Here is a 17,183-nt window from a genome sequence, read left to right as displayed (position 1 = left end):
CCGGTAGACCCCTGACTGTCTCCCCTTATTTTGCAGGTCCTTTCATCAAATAGAACATGGAGACCCATTTGATAGACCCATCAGGGAGCCCAAAAAGGAATCAGATCCAGAAACCAGGGGACGAGGGAGAACCAAATCTATCAAATAGGGAGCCCAGGGAGATTCAGAGTTATCAAATGGCGCCGTCTGTGGGAACGAAAGAGATTTTACTATCTCTAAAGTTTCCAGATCCACCCATTGAGATCCACATAAGGTACGAAAGTTTGAGCGGATAACCCAGCCGAAAAGAAAGGTTCATTGTGATAAAGAATATTTTGATGGTCTTTCAGATAATTTATTTTAATATTTATTAGATTTTATTACGGCTGATTTTTCCTTTGAAGTCTGGTGAATATTTTCTGTAAAAGGAAATAAGGGTGAGTAATATATGTATTTGTTGAAATTCTGAGGTCGGCCGTATATATATATAAAAAAAAGAAAGAAAGAAAAGAAGAAGGCGAGAGAAAGAGAAGAGGAGTCCATGAGGAAAAAGGAGGTCGGTGGGGTTACGAGGCCGGCAGCAATAGGTTTTGGGGGTGGTGAAACCCCTTGTCGCGGAGCTCCACATGTACAACCTCACCAAAGTTACTGAATATCTCTTTTAAATGGCCTTCATGCACATTCCTGCTGAGTGAGCCAATGTGAAGAACAAGAGACTCACGAATGGGAGAAATCTTCCTTGGCGGAGAAGTTTTTCTAGATTGCAGGTGTGGAGAACGACCTCGTTTAGCCACTACAGCAGAACTCTTTCTTTGAGCAGTAGGGCTGCGGCTAACAGAGCTGAGGCTGCGAGAAGGGGAGGAGGATGAAGAGAACGATTTGGAATGAGATCGGGAGGACAAAGACTAGGTGCGTGAGCTGGAGCGAGAATCTAAACCAGAGTAAGAGCGTGACCATGACTTCGAGCGGGACCGGGACAACGAACCCGAGCCAGAATCGAAAGGCGGCGAACGGCCTCGCTTTGGCTTCACCATGGATACAAAGCCAACAACAGCGGACAAGAAACCCTGGGTAAACTCCTATGGTGAAATTGTGCGACAGAAAGAAGGGGTAAGAACCGGGTGAGTTTTATCTGTCCAGTGCTTCACAACTCAAGCTCGGGATGGAAATCGTGAAGTCGGATAGATGTACGCCTAAGGTTGAAGTCATGTTCGAGGTCGATCCTGCATTCCTAATCGGATGGCCAGACCGCCCTCAAGATTTGAATTAGCAAGTTGGTTGGTCAGAATAGCAAGACAGATAGGAGCTCGGCAAATCTGGCGACCACAGCATAAGATTACTCATTAAGGTCGGATCTGTGCTCAAGCTTAGATCTGTGATCGAGGTCGGAGCCGTGTTCGAGGTCGGGCTCACAGTTCAGGAAGAATAAAAATGATCGCCGCGTCCAGTTGTCGCTCTCTGTTGTGGTTCGCGTAATGCTAGAGGTTGGAGCCGTGTTTAGCAAAGCAGAAAGGAACTTGGCAAAATCCGACCGCCACAGTGATAGACTGCTCGTTGAGGTCGGACCCGTGCTCGAGCTGGGATGTGATCGAGGTAGGAGCCGTGTTTGTGATCGGGCTCACATTTCAGGTCGGATGAGGGTGATGTGATTCAGAGAGTTTTTCTCCTGGGTTGTCGGTTTGGTTCTTGAGTTTGGGATGTTGAGGAAGCTGATAACATTCGGACTCACATTTTAGGCGCGATGGCCCCGTTTCATCCTTGCAAATGACACCAAAACCAATAACATCAAGGAAGTCAACAGACAAGTGTGCAGACAGCCGATCTCTTTTGGTAGTTTGTACTAGTGTGACCCTTTCTGGAGGAAACACCTTTCAAGAATGGGTTAACTATACCATACAATGAGAGCACCCCTGACCCACATGATCTGAGTAATGCTAAGTTTAGTGCCCACCATCGTTCTGTTTTATTCCCTGAGATCCCAATCTTATGTACGTGTGTTGAAGCTCAGATCAACTGTTTATTCTGCGAGCTGCAGCTCTCGAATTGTTGTTATTTCTCATGCAGCTCTGATACAATGTTTTGATGTGGCGATACTGGAGAGAGAATATGCTATTCTTACAAATCCTATAGTCACTGGTTATCCTTGTGCAGGGGGTATAGTCTATGGTCTTCTTGCCGTTGGTTCCAGATGGCCGGCTTATAGTGGAAGTCCAATTGCAGTTTCCAATTCTGGGCGTGTAAACCCACAGCATCCAACACCTTCTGCAAGCTTTTCTGGTTTCAATTCAAATAGCAGTTTGGTTGCACGTTATGCAAAAGAATCAAGCAAGCAACTTGCCGCTGGAATTATGACACTAGGTAACATGGGATATAAGAAGTTGTCCAGATAACATGGGGATGGTTGTTGTCAGGGATATTGTCAGTAAATGTGTCATTGCCCAATTTAGAGCACACAAGTCCTATTTTGGTGTTATCCTAGTGGGACCCTTTTAATTATTGCCTCAGTTCACGGCCACAATATAAATGCTTTCAAATAATGCTTGGATTCATGGGAAGCACTGTCCCAATGATGACAGTAACTGGATTATGATAAGCTCCTCAAGGGGGACCAACCATTTATTTGCTATTAATCCCTTTGGAGGGTCGGTGGACTAGCCACACCAGTAAAAATAGTGGATTATGTGTAATGATGAGGTCATCTATTCGTTGGCTACCTAGCTTGGGCTCACAAATGCACGAACAGCAGGGCATTTGCGCACCTAGTCTCCCTGTTATTCTCTCTGTTATCAGCAGAATAAGGAATGGATCTAATTGCCGAAGGGATACAGTAACTGGTGCTACACTTATCATCATGAGCTCACACTCATCTGAAGTGCTGCTCGCCGCGTTTTAGATAATCATGCCAATTGATGTTGAAATAAGGTACACATAACTTGCCACGTGTCATTAGCATATTGGGAAAAATTTACAAGCCCTTAATTACTTATTTTAAATGCCCATGATATATATGCTCCAGGACCCAAATGGCATGCTTCGCATGTAAATAGTAAGACTAAATTTAATTAAAATATATCTCTATGAGTTTAGATATCCTAATAATTGCTCACATTGTATAGATTGAAAAATCATGGAGAAACTTACACATGCAAAAGTATTGTTCGTTGCATCTCTAAAATTGCATGAGTTAATACTTGCATGCATCTGAAAAATGAAACCAAGTGACATGTGCGGCATATTATTTATTGATGAATATTATTGAATTAACAACGAGCATCCTCGTTATATGTGCTCTGTGCAAGTTGTTATTTTGTAGAAAAATCCTGAATCTTTCAGAAGACCCTGAGACATAGAGACCTCAGAGGTACAAGGCTGGCGAATCTCAAAAGATCTCCCAAAACAAAAAACAACCGGCGGGGCCCCGAGGTCACCCTGGAGCAAAGAAGACCGGGATCCCCTAGAACTCCTGGGAAAACAAAACAAAAAATAGCCGGTGGGGCCCCGAGGTCACCCCGGAGCAAAGAAGACCGGGATCCCCTAGAACTCCCGGGAAAACAAAACAAAAAACAGCCGGCAGGGCCCCGAGGTCACCCCGGAACAAAAACGGCTAGGATCCCGTAAGATCACCTGGAGCAAAAACAGCCGGCGGGGCCCCGAGGTCACCCCGTAACAGAAACGGCCAGGATCCCGTAAGATCTCCTGGAGAAAAAACAGCCGGCATGGCCCCGAGGTCATCCCGGGAAAATAAAGAAGACCGGGATCCCCTAGAACTCCCAGGAAAACAAAGAAGACCGAGATCCCCTAGAACTCCCGGGAAAACAAAACAAAAACGGCCGGCGAAGATCTCTAAGATCTCTCGGAGCAACAAAGACCTCAGTGAGGTCCTGGCAAAAGAAGACCTCACTGAGACAAAAGAAGACCTCAGTGAGGTCCTGGCAAAAGAAGACCTCACTGAGCCATAGAAGACCTCAGTGAGGTCCTGGCAAAAGAAGACCTCACTGAGCCATAGAAGACCTCAATGAGGTCCTGGCAAAAGAAGTCCTCACTGAGGCAGAAGACCTCAGAAAACCTCACTGAGGCAGAAGACCTCAATGAGGCAGAAGACCTCACTGAGGCAGAAGACCTCAGAAGACCTCAATGGGGCAGAAGACCTCACTGAGGCAGAAGACCTCAATGAGGCAGAAGACTTCACTAAGGTAGAAGACCTCAATGAGGCAGAAGACCTCACTGAGGCAGAAGACCTCACTGAGGCAGAAGACCTCAATGAGGCAGAAGACCTCACTGAGGCAGAAGACCTCAATGAGGCAGAAGACTTCACTAAGGCAGAAGATCTCAATGAGGCAGAAGACCTCACTGAGGCAGAAGACCTCAATGCGGCAGAAGACCTCAATGAGGCAGAAGACCTCACTGAGGCAGAAGAACTCACTGAGGCAGAAGACCTCACTGAGGCAGAAGACCTCACTGAGAGGTAGAAGACCTCACTGAGGTAGAAGACCGGCGAAGATCTCAAAGATCTCCCGGAGCAAAAATGGCCGGAATCCCCAAGATCATCCGGTGCTACAAGCAAAAACAACTCATAAGAACATAGTTCTGATCTCACATAAAAGATTGGGGCACGAGACCATAAATGAAAAGCTAAACTCCGACCTCCCAAAGGAGCTCGAGTCATTAGGTAGCGAGACTTTAATCTCACACAACAGCCAAAAGTGTCAAAACACCATGACGATCTCAAGAAAATGAGCTCGGTACTTGTAAACACAATAGGCAGCCCGAATAAGGCTCAACAAGAGAGTAAGAAATTAAGTCCGACTTCACAAAAGAGCTCGGGGCATCAAAGTGAAGAAAGTGAAATTCCGAACTTCGGAGCTCGCGATATAGACACCATCACAGGCTATAGGCACAAAAGCCTAAGCGAAAAGCAAAGAACCGAGCTCCCAGCTCGGATGAACTCGCAATAGGAAAACACTCAAGTAGAATAAAGCTAAATACAGAAGAAATAACAGAGAACCAAGCTCCCTCTACGAAAAGGCCCACAAATGCAGGAACGCATAAAAGGATAAACGAAGGCGAAGGACCATGCTCACAACTCGGATTAACTCACAATAAACAGACGTTCAGCAAGAATAACCCAGGAAGAGGAAAACAACAAAAGAACGAGTACTCTATCCCAGTGGAGCTCACAGCTCAAACCACACCGACTACCAGAAGGTTATCTCAAGAGGAACAAGGTATTATATTCCTGAGCTCGCAACAATGACGAGATCGTGAGCCAAAAACAGAAATGCCCTCATGAGAATAAGAAAAACTCGCAAGTCAGAAGCTTAACCAGACTCTGAACTCTTAGCCCGGATCGGTTCGACCAATAACGACCCAGTAGAGCCGGCCTGGTCATTAGTGGAGCCTAAATATTTACCCTCTCACCAGTCATGGAATAACTGCTGAGGAGGTAAAGGGGCAATTGATAACCTCCAGATCTTTCCTAGCCCAGGAATAAGGTCGGGTCCAAAAGAAGGCCACAGGTCCAAAGCCCATCAGATCATACGTTCGAGAGGCGGCTCGAGTCTGGGCCGGCAACCCAGGATGATCCGGATCAGATATGAGCACAAGCCCCATAAGGGAGTAGGCCCAATCACTCACCAGCTCTACCCGCATGCTCTCTGGAGAGCATTAAATTTTTTAAAAAATATATTTTTTTACTATGTCTAATTAAGGGAGATTTTATATTTATTGATTTTAGGTAAATTTTGTAAATTTTATATAGGAATGCAAAGAATATCAAAAATAAATTGATATCGAGTGATAGGAGTTGATTATGAAGCAATGGTGATGCAGATATATTTAACGTGATAAATTAATATAATAAATTAGTTCTTTAAATTTATATGAATATATATTAAATAAAATATATAGAGAGATATTTAACGTGATAAAAATATTAAAAATTTAAAAATAAAAGGTTAAAATTTCTTAATATGTGCTGATTGAAAATATTTTATATCGGGTTGAAATTGCTAAAATTTAAGTTTATAAGTTTATATATATTTTTTATTACAATATTAGAAAAATATCACATATTTTTAATTGTTACCATATAATTTAATTGTTTATAATTAAATTGGTATTATAAAAATATTTTTTAAAAAAATATTATATATTTTGCTTGATAAATTAATTTATAGGGATTTGAAGTGGATAAAAATATTTAATAAGTAATTGCTTTAAATTTATATAAATAAAAAAATTATATAGAGATTATTAATGTTATAAAAAATATAAAAATATTATAAAAAAATGTTGAAATTTGGGATTGAAAATATTTTAAAATTGAATGAAATTGCTAAAATTTAGATTTTTAAGTTAATATATTTTTCTTTTATAATATTAAAAAATATCACATATAATTAATTCTTCTCGTATATTTTAATTGTTTATAATTATATTACATAATTATAAACCATTAAAATATACGATAATAATTAATAATATGTGATATTTTTTTAATATTAAAATAAAAAAATATCTAAACTTAAATTTAACAATTTTAACCGACTTAAAACATTTTCAATCAGCATATATAAAGAAATTTCAGTATTTTATTTTTAAAATTTTTATATTTTTTATTACGTCAATTATCTCTATATAATTTTTATTTAATATATATTCATATAAATTTAAATCACTGATTTATTAATTTTTTTCTATTTTTATCCCTATAAATTAATTTATCAGGTAAAATTTATAATATTTTTTTAAAAAATATTTCTAAAATATAAAATTAATTATAAATAATTAAAATATATGAGAAAACTTAATAATATGTGATATTTTTCTAATATTATAACAAAAAAATTTTATTAAATTAAAAATTTAAATTTTAGCAATTTCATCCAAATTTAAAATATTTTCGATGAATGAAATTTAAACATTTTCTTTATATTTTTATATTTTTTATAACATTAAATATCTCTATATAATTTTTTTACTTATATAAATTTAAAATACTTGTTTATTAAATATTTTTATCCACTTCATTCCTTATAAATTAATTTATCAAATAAAATATATAATATTTTTTTTAAAAAATATTTTAATAATACCAACCTAATTATAAACAATTAAATTGTACGATAACCATTAAAAATATGTGATATTTTTTTAATATTTTAATAAAAAAATTATATAAACTTATAAATCTAAATTTTAGTAATTTCAACTCGACTTAAAATATTTTCAATCAGCATATATAAAGAAATTTTAGCCTTTTATTTTTAAACTTTGTATATTTTTTATCACGTTAAATATCTCTATATATATTTTATTTAATATATATTCATATAAATTTAAAAAATTAATTTATTATATTAATTTATCACGTTCAATATCTCTGCATCGTCATTGCTTCATAATCAACTCCTATCACTGTATATATTTTTGCTATTCTTTGCATCCCTATGTAAAATTTATAAAATTTACCTTAAATCAATAAATATAAAATCTCACTTAATTAAATATCAGTAAAAAAATATATTTTAAAAAAATATTTTTAAAATACCAATCTAATTATAAACCATTAAAATATAGATAATAATTAATAATATGTGATATTTTTCTAATATTATATTAAAAAATTATATAAACTTAATTTTAACAATTTTAACACGACTCAAAACATTTTCAATCAGCATATATAAAGAAATTTCAGTATTTTATTTTTAAAATTTTCATATTTTTTATCACGCTAAATATCTATATAATTTTTAAAATTTTTTTTCAAAGTGCATTCATATAAATTTAAATCACTTATTTATTAAATTTTTTTATCCACTTTAATTTTTATAAATTAATTTATCAAGTAAAATATATAATGTTTTTTCAAAAAATATTTTTATAATACCAACCTAATTATAAATAATTAAATTGTACGATAACAATTAAAAATAATGTGATACTTTTCTAATATTGCAATAAAAAATTATATAAACTTAAAAATTTAAATTTTAGCAGTTTCAATCCGACTTAAAATATTTTCAATCAATATATATAAAGAAAATATATATAATATTTTCAATCCGATTTATTTTATCACGTTAAATATGTTTATATAAATTTAAAGAACTAATTTATTAAATTAATTTATCACTTTAAATATCTCAACATAGCTATCGTTTCATAATCAACTTATCTTTGCTATTCTTTACATCCCTATATAAAATTTACTAAATTTACCTAAAATCAATAGATATAAAATCTTATTTAATTAAATATCACTAAGAAATTATTTTTTTAAAAAAATATTTTTACAATACCAACCTAATTATAAACCATTAAATATACTATAACAATTAATAATATATGATATTTTTCTAATATTACAATAAAAAATTATATAAATTTGAAAACTTAATTTTAATAATTTTAACTCGACTTAAAACATTTTTAATGAGCATATATAAAGAAATTTCAGTATTTTATTATTAAAATTTTTCATATTTATTTATCGTGTTAAATATCTATATATAATTTTTATTTAATATACATTCATATAAATTTAAAATGTTAATTTATTTTTTTCATTTGTATCCCTATAAATTGTTTTATCAGGCAAAATTTATAATATTCTTTTAAAAAATATTTTTTATAATATCAAGCAAATTATAAACAATTAAAATACACAATAACAATTAATAATATATATTATTTTTCTAATATTATAATAAAAAATCATAAAAACTTAAAAATTTAAATTTTAAAAATTTCAATCTCGACTTAAAATATTTTCAATTGGCATAATAAAAAACTTTCTGAATTTTATTTTTAAAATTTTTATATTTTTTATTACGTTAATTATCTCTATATAATTTTTATTTAATATACATTCATATAAATTTAGACCACTAATTTATTAATTTTTTTCCATTTTTATCCCTATAAATTAATTTATCAGGTAAAATATATAATACTTTTTAAAAAAATATTTTTACGATACTAATTTAATTATAAACAATTAAAATATACGAGAAAAATTAATTATATGTAATATTTTTTTAATATTATAAAGAAAATTATATTAATTTAAAAATCTAAATTTTAGCAATTTCATCCAATTTTAAAATATTTTCAATCTACACATATAATGAAATTTCAACATTTTTTTAAATATTTTTATATTTTTTTATAACATTAAATATCTCTATAAAATTTTTTATTTATATAAATTTAAAGCACTTGTTTATTAAATATTTTTATCCACTTCAATCTCTATAAATTAATTTATCAAATAAAATATATAATATTTTTTTAAAAAAATATTTTAATAATACCAACCTAATTATAAACAATTAAATTATACAATAACAATTAAAAATATGTGATATTTTTCTAAAAGTTTAATAAAAAAGTTCTATAAACTTATAAACATAAATTTTAACAATTTTAACCCGACTTAAAACATTTTCAATCAATATATATAAAGAAAATTTCAGTATTTTATTTTTAAAATTTTTATATTTTTTTATCACGTTAAATATCTCTATATAATTTTTATTTAATATACATTTATATAAATTTAAAACGCTAATTTATTTTTTTTCATTTTCATTCTTATAAATTATTTTATCAAGCAAAATATATAATATTCTTTTAAAAAATATTTTTATAATATCAGTTAAATTATAAACAATTAAAATATATAATTTATAATATATGTTAATTTTTCTAATATTACAATAAAAAATCATATAAACTTAAAAACTTAATTTTAACAATTTTAATCCGACTTAAAATATTTTCAAATGGCATAATAAAAAAATTTCAGTATTTTATTTTTAAAATTTTCATATTTTTTATTTCCTTAAATATCTCTATATAATTTTTATTTAATATACATTCAAATAATTTTAAAACGCTAATTTATTTTATTTCATTTTTATCCCTATAAATTATTTTATCAGACAAAATATATAATATTTTTTAAAAAAATATTTCTAAAATATCAACTTAATTATAAATTATTAAAATATACATGAAAAATTAATAATATGTGATATTTCTCTAATATTACAACAAAAAAAATTATATTAACTTAAAAATCTAAATTTTAGCAATTTCATCCAAATTTAAAATATTTTCAATCTACATATGTAATGAAATTTCAACATTTTTTTAATTTTTTTATATTTTTTATAATATTAAATGTTTCTATATAATTTTTTTTAATAATACCAATCTAATTATAAACAATTAAATTGTATGATTACAATTAAAAATATGTGACATTTTTTTAATATTTTAATAAAAAATTATATAAACTTATAAATTTAAATTTTAGTAATTTCAACCCAGCTTAAAATATTTTCAATCAGCATACATATATAGAAATTTTAGCCTTTTATTTTTAAAATAATATGTGATATTTTTTAAATATTGCAATAAAAAAATTATAAAAACTTAAAAATCTAAATTTTAACAATATCAACCGACTTAAAATATTTTCAACCAATATATATAAAGAAATTTCATTAATTTATTTTTAAAATTTTTATATTTTTATCAAGTTAAATATTTATATATAAATTTTATTTAATATACATTTATATAAATTTAAAGCACTAATTTATTAATTTTTTCCATTTTTATTCCTATAAATTAATTTATCAGGCAAAATATATAATATTTTTTAAAACAATATTTTTACAATATCGATCTAATTCTAAACAATTAAAATATATAAGAACAATTAATAATATATAATATTTTTCTAATATTACAATAAGAAATTATATTAACGTAAAAATCTAAATTTTAGTAATTTTCAATCAGCAAATATTTTTTTATCACATTAAATATTTTTATATAATTTTTTTCAACGTATATCCATGTAAATTTAAAGAACTTATTTATTAAATTCTTTTATCCACTTTCATCCCTATAAATTAATTTATCAAGTAAAATATATAATAATTTTTTTAAAAAAAATATTTTTACCCCAACAACCTAATTATAAACAATTAAAATATACGATAACAATTAATAATATGTGATATTTCTTCTAATATTGCAATAAAATAATTACATAAACTTAAAACTATAAATTTTAGCAATTTCAACCTCAATTTAAAATATTTTCAATCAACATATATAAAAAAAATTTCAGCATCTTATTTTTAAAATTTTTATATTTTTTATCACGTTAAATATCTCAATATAACTTATTTCAACGTACATTCATATAAATTTAAAGTATTTATTTATTAATTTTTTTATCCACTTTGATCTCTATAAATTAATTTATCAGATAAATGGTATAATATTTTTTTTAAAAAAATATTTTTACAATACTAATTTAATTATAAATAATTAAAATATACGATAACTATTAATAATATGTGATATTTTTCTAATATTATAATAAAAATTATATAAACTTAAAAATATAAATTTGTAACTCTGAAATAAAATATTTTCAATTAAAATATATAAAGAAATTTCAACATTTTATTTTTAAAATTTTTTATATTTCTTATCACATTAAATAAAGAAATTTCAGTATTTTATTTTTAAAATTTTCATATTTGTTATCACATTAAATATCTCTATATAATTTTTATTTAATATATATTAATATAAGTTTAAAGCACTAATTTATTAATTTTTTTCATTTTTATTCTTATAAATGAATAAACAATTAAAAAATATTTTTTTAAAAAAATATTTTTACAATACCAACCTAATTATAAAGAATTAAAATATACAATAATAATTATTAATAGGTGATATTTTTCTCATATTTAAATAAAAAGATTACATTAACTTAAAAATCTAAATTTTAACAATTTAATCTAAACTTAAAATATTTTCAATAAGCGTATATAAAAAAATTTTCATATTTTTTATCACATTAAATATCTCTATATAATTTTATTCAATGTACTTTCATATTCATATAAATTTAAAGTATTTATTTTTTAATTTTTTTTACCCACTTCGATCTCTATAAATTATTTTATCAAGTAAAATATTTAATAATTTTTTTAAAAAATATTTTTATAATCTCAACCTAATTATAAACAATTAAAAGATACTATAATAATTAATAATATGTAATATTTTTCTAATATTACAATAAAAAAATTATATAAACTGAACGATCTAAATTTCAACAATTTCAACTCGACTTAAAATATTTTCAATTAGTATATATAGAAAAATTTAAACATTTTATTTTTAAAATTTTTATATTTTTTATCTTATTAAATATCTCTATATAATTTTTATTTAATATATATTAATATAAATTTAAAGTACTAATTTATTAAATTTTTTTAATTTTTATTCTTTAAATGAATAAATAATTAAAATATATATTTTTTTAAAAAATATTTTTACAATGCCAACCTAATTATAAACAATTAAAATATACTATAACAATTATTAATATGTGATATTTTTCTTATATCGCAATAAAAAGATTATATTAACTTAAAACTCTAAATTTTAGGAATTACATCCAAACTTAAAATATTTTCAATAAGCATATATAAAAAATTTTCAGCATTTTATTTTTCAAATTTTCATATTTTTTTATCACATTACATATATTTATATAATTTTTTTCAATCTACATTCATATAAATTTAAAATACTTATTTATTAAATTTTTTTTATCTACTTTCATCCCTATAAATTAATTTATCAAATAAAATATATAATAATTTTTTTAAAAAATATTTTTACAATACTAACCTAATTATAAACAATTAAAATATACGATAACAATTAAAAAAATATTTTTACAATACCAATCTAATTATAAATAATTAAAATATACGATAACAATTAATAATATGTGATATTTTTCTTCTATTGCAATAAAAGGATTATATTAACCTAAAAATCAAATTTTTAGCAATTTCATCCAAACATAAAAATATTTTCAATAAATATATATAAAAAATTTCAGTATTTTATTTTTAAAATTTTCATACTTTTTATCACATTAAATATTTCCATATAATTTTTTTCAATGTACATTCATATAAATTTAAATCACTTATTTATTAATTTTTTTATCCACTTCGATCCATATAAATTAATTTATAAAGTAAAATATATAATAATTTTTTTTAAAAATATTTATATATATATTGATTGAAAATATTGTAAGTCGGGTTAAAATTGCTAAAATTTAGATTTTTAAGTTTATATAATTTTTTTATTGCAATATTAGAAAAGTATCACATTACTTTTAATTGTTATCGTACAATTTAATTATTTATAATTAGGTTGGTATTATAAAAATATTTTTTTAAAAATATTATATATTTTACATGATAAATTAATTTATAAAAATTAAAGTGGATAAAAAAATCTAATAAATAAGTGATTTAAATTTATATGAATGCACTTTGAAAAAAAAAATTTCAAAAATTATATAGATATTTAACATGATAAAAAAATATGAAAATTTTAAAAATAAAATACTGAAATTTCTTTATATATGCCTGATAACTCTGAATCTCCCTGGACTCCCTATTTGATAGATCTGGTTCTCCCTCGTTCCCTGGTTTCTGGATCTGATTCCTTTTTGGGCTCCCTGATGGGTCTATCAAATGGGTCTTCATGTTCTATTTGATGAAAGGACCTGCAAAATAAGGGGAGACAGTCAGGGGTCTACCGGGGATGTCCCGGGGGAGACCCTCCGACGTTCAAGTCAGGTTTCATGAATTAGAAGAGCGTATTCAGGCAAGAGTTGCAGAGAATATAAAAATGGAGTCCAGGCAGGAGAGGAAAAAGAAGAAGAAGATACCCCTTGCAAGAGAAGACCCCCAGTATATAGTGCTTCCTGTCATTGTCACTCAGGCCCGTAGATACGGGCGTGTCAGGCACCTGCTCCATGCGTAACGGCCATTTAATGCTCTCCAGAGAGCATGCGGGTAGAGCTGGTGAGTGATTGGGCCTACTCCCTTATGGGGCTTGTGCTCATATCTGATCCGGATCATCCTGGGTTGCCAGCCCAGACTTGAGCCGCCTCTCGAACGTATGATCTGATGGGCTTTGGACCTGTGGCCTTCTTTTGGACCCGACCTTATTCCTGGGCTAGGAAAGATCTGGAGGTTATCAATTGCCCCTTTACCTCCTCAGCAGTTATTCCATGACTGGTGAGAGGGTAAATATTTAGGCTCCACTAATGACCAGGCCGGCTCTACTGGGTCGTTACTGGTCGAACCGATCTGGACTAAGAGTTCAGAGTCTGGTTAAGCTTCTGACTTGCGAGTTTTTCTTATTCTCATGAGGGCATTTCTGTTTTTGGCTCACGATCTCGTCATTGTTGCGAGCTCAGGAATATAATACCTTGTTCCTCTTGAGATAACCTTCTGGTAGTCGGTGTGGTTTGAGCTGTGAGCTCCACTGGGATAGAGTACTCGTTCTTTTGTTGTTTTCCTCTTCCTGGGTTATTCTTGTTGAACGTCTGTTTATTGTGAGTTAATCCGAGCTGTGAGCATGGTCCTTCGCCTTCGTTTATCCTTTTATGCGTTCCTGCATTTGTGGGCCTTTTCGTAGAGGGAGCTTGGTTCTCTGTTATTTCTTCTGTATTTAGCTTTATTCTACTTGAGTGTTTTCTTGTTGCGAGTTCATCCAAGCTGGGAGCTCGGTTCTTTGCTTTTCGCTTAGGCTTTTGTGCCTATAGCCTGTGATGGTGTCTATATCGCGAGCTCCGAAGTTCGGAATTTCACTTTCTTCACTTTGATGCCCTGAGCTCTTTTGTGAAGTCGGACTTAATTTATTACTCTCTTGTTGAGCCTTATTCGGGCTGCCTATTGTGTTTACCAGTACCGAGCTCATTTTCTTGAGATTGTCATGGTGTTTTGACACTTTTGGCTGTTGTGTGAGATTAAAGTCTCTCTACCTAATGACTCGAGCTCCTTTGGGAGGTCGGAGTTTAGCTTTTCATTTATGGTCCCGTGCCCCAATCTTTTATGTGAGATCAGAACTATGTTCTTATGAGTTATTTTTGCTTGTAGCACCGGATGATCTTGGGGATTCCGGCCATTTTTGCTCCAGGAGATCTTTGAGATCTTCACCGGTCTTCTACCTCAGTGAGGTCTTCTACCTCAGTGAGGTCTTCTACCTCTCAGTGAGGTCTTCTGCCTCAGTGAGGTCTTCTGCCTCAGTGAATTCTTCTGCCTCAGTGAGGTCTTCTGCCTCATTGAGGTCTTCTGCCGCATTGAGGTCTTCTGCCTCAGTGAGGTCTTCTGCCTCATTGAGGTCTTCTGCCTTAGTGAAGTCTTCTGCCTCATTGAGGTCTTCTGCCTCAGTGAGGTCTTCTGCCTCATTGAGGTCTTCTGCCTCATTGAGGTCTTCTGCCTCAGTGAGGTCTTCTGCCTCATTGAGGTCTTCTGCCTCATTGAGGTCTTCTGCCTCAGTGAGGTCTTCTGCCTCAGTGAGGTCTTCTGCCTCATTGAGGTCTTCTGCCTTAGTGAAGTCTTCTGCCTCAGTGAGGTCTTCTACCTCAGTGAGGTCTTCTGCCCCATTGAGGTCTTCTGAGGTCTTCTGCCTCAGTGAGGTCTTATGCCTCATTGAGGTCTTCTGCCTCAGTGAGGTCTTCTGCCTCAGTGAGGTCTTCTGCCTCAGTGAGGTCTTCTGCCTCAGTGAGGTCTTCTGCCTCATTGAGGTCTTCTGCCTTAGTGAAGTCTTCTGCCTCAGTGAGGTCTTCTACCTCAGTGAGGTCTTCTGCCCCATTGAGGTCTTCTGAGGTCTTCTGCCTCAGTGAGGTCTTATGCCTCATTGAGGTCTTCTGCCTCAGTGAGGTCTTCTGCCTCAGTGAGGTCTTCTGCCTCAGTGAGGTCTTCTGCCTCAGTGAGGTCTTCTGCCTCATTGAGGTCTTCTGCCTCAGTGAGGTCTTCTGCCTCAGTGAGGTCTTCTGCCTCAGTGAGGTCTTCTGCTTCAGTGAGGTCTTCTTTTGCCAGGACCTCATTGAGGTCTTCTATGGCTCAGTGAGGTCTTCTTTTGCCAGGACCTCACTGAGGTCTTCTATGGCTCAGTGAGGTCTTCTTTTGCCAGGACCTCACTGAGGTCTTCTTTTGTCTCAGTGAGGTCTTCTTTTGCCAGGACCTCACTGAGGTCTTCGTTGCTCCGAGAGATCTTGGAGATCTTCGCCGGCCGTTTTTGTTTTGTTTTCTCGGGAGTTCTAGGGGATCCCGGTTGTAACGACCCGAAAATCAGACCGCTACCGGCGCTAGGATCCAGATCGGCTTAAGGCTGCCGGGACCCGTAGCAAGCCTGACATGCAACCTGTAAACCTGTTTAATCCCATACATGATCAACAATCATACATAAAAATTTAAAACTTTTCTTTCATACATTCTATCATCCACCAAACTCAACCTGTGCATAAACATAATCATAAACTTGACCCCTCTGAGGGATCTCATCAATGCCCCCAATGGGTGGCATAACAAGAGTTGAGTTGGCTAAACATGGACATCAATAACATTAAGATCATGTTTCAAAAGGGATTACATTAAACTATGGTCAAGCACACTTATAATCTCAATATCATTACATTACATATCTATACATCATTTTACAATCTGTCATGTCCACTTTCTAACTATTACATACATAAACCTTCATTACTCTTCTTGACTTCTCTGTCTAACCGTACCTGCAAACCTGGGGAATTTGGGAGAGGGGTGAGCTACTAGAGCCCAGTGAGCAGAATAGTAAAGCATTTAAAACATATGATAAATGAAATGCATCACATCACAACTAATCATATCAAGGATGAACTTGTCACCACTTAGCCCTCTACATAATCCAATCATGCCAGGGGCGTAGTGCAGGCCACACCTGGTCTTTCTCTTATACATAACATAACATAACATACATAATCCATGATGCCGGGGGCGTAGTGCAGGCCACATCCGGTCTTTCTCTTACATAGTGCCAGGGGCGTAGTGCAGGCCACACCTGGACTTCCATATCATATCATCATGTCATAACATATGAGGGCTAATGGATCATTCAACATTCATCCACATCAACAACATATTATGCAATGCGACATATTCGTGATTTCTAATGCAAGCATCCTAGAATATCACATGGCATCCGTGATGCATGAACATGCTCAAAACTAATTTATTTATTTATTTAAAACCATAAGAGTCATTCCACTCACCTCTGGCTAGCTCTGACTCTGACTGAAG

General features: G+C 31.1%; 1 pseudogene; it reads left to right on the top strand.

The window, feature by feature from the left end:
- Positions 1 to 1,011: 1,011 nt before the first annotated feature.
- Positions 1,012 to 3,205, top strand: LOC122723449 (annotated as a pseudogene).
- Positions 3,206 to 17,183: the final 13,978 nt, after the last annotated feature.

The sequence above is a fragment of the Manihot esculenta genome, chromosome 4 (assembly GCF_001659605.2).
Source record: "Manihot esculenta cultivar AM560-2 chromosome 4, M.esculenta_v8, whole genome shotgun sequence".
Classification (NCBI taxonomy): domain Eukaryota; kingdom Viridiplantae; phylum Streptophyta; class Magnoliopsida; order Malpighiales; family Euphorbiaceae; genus Manihot; species Manihot esculenta.
This window is presented reverse-complemented; position numbering and strand designations above follow the sequence as displayed.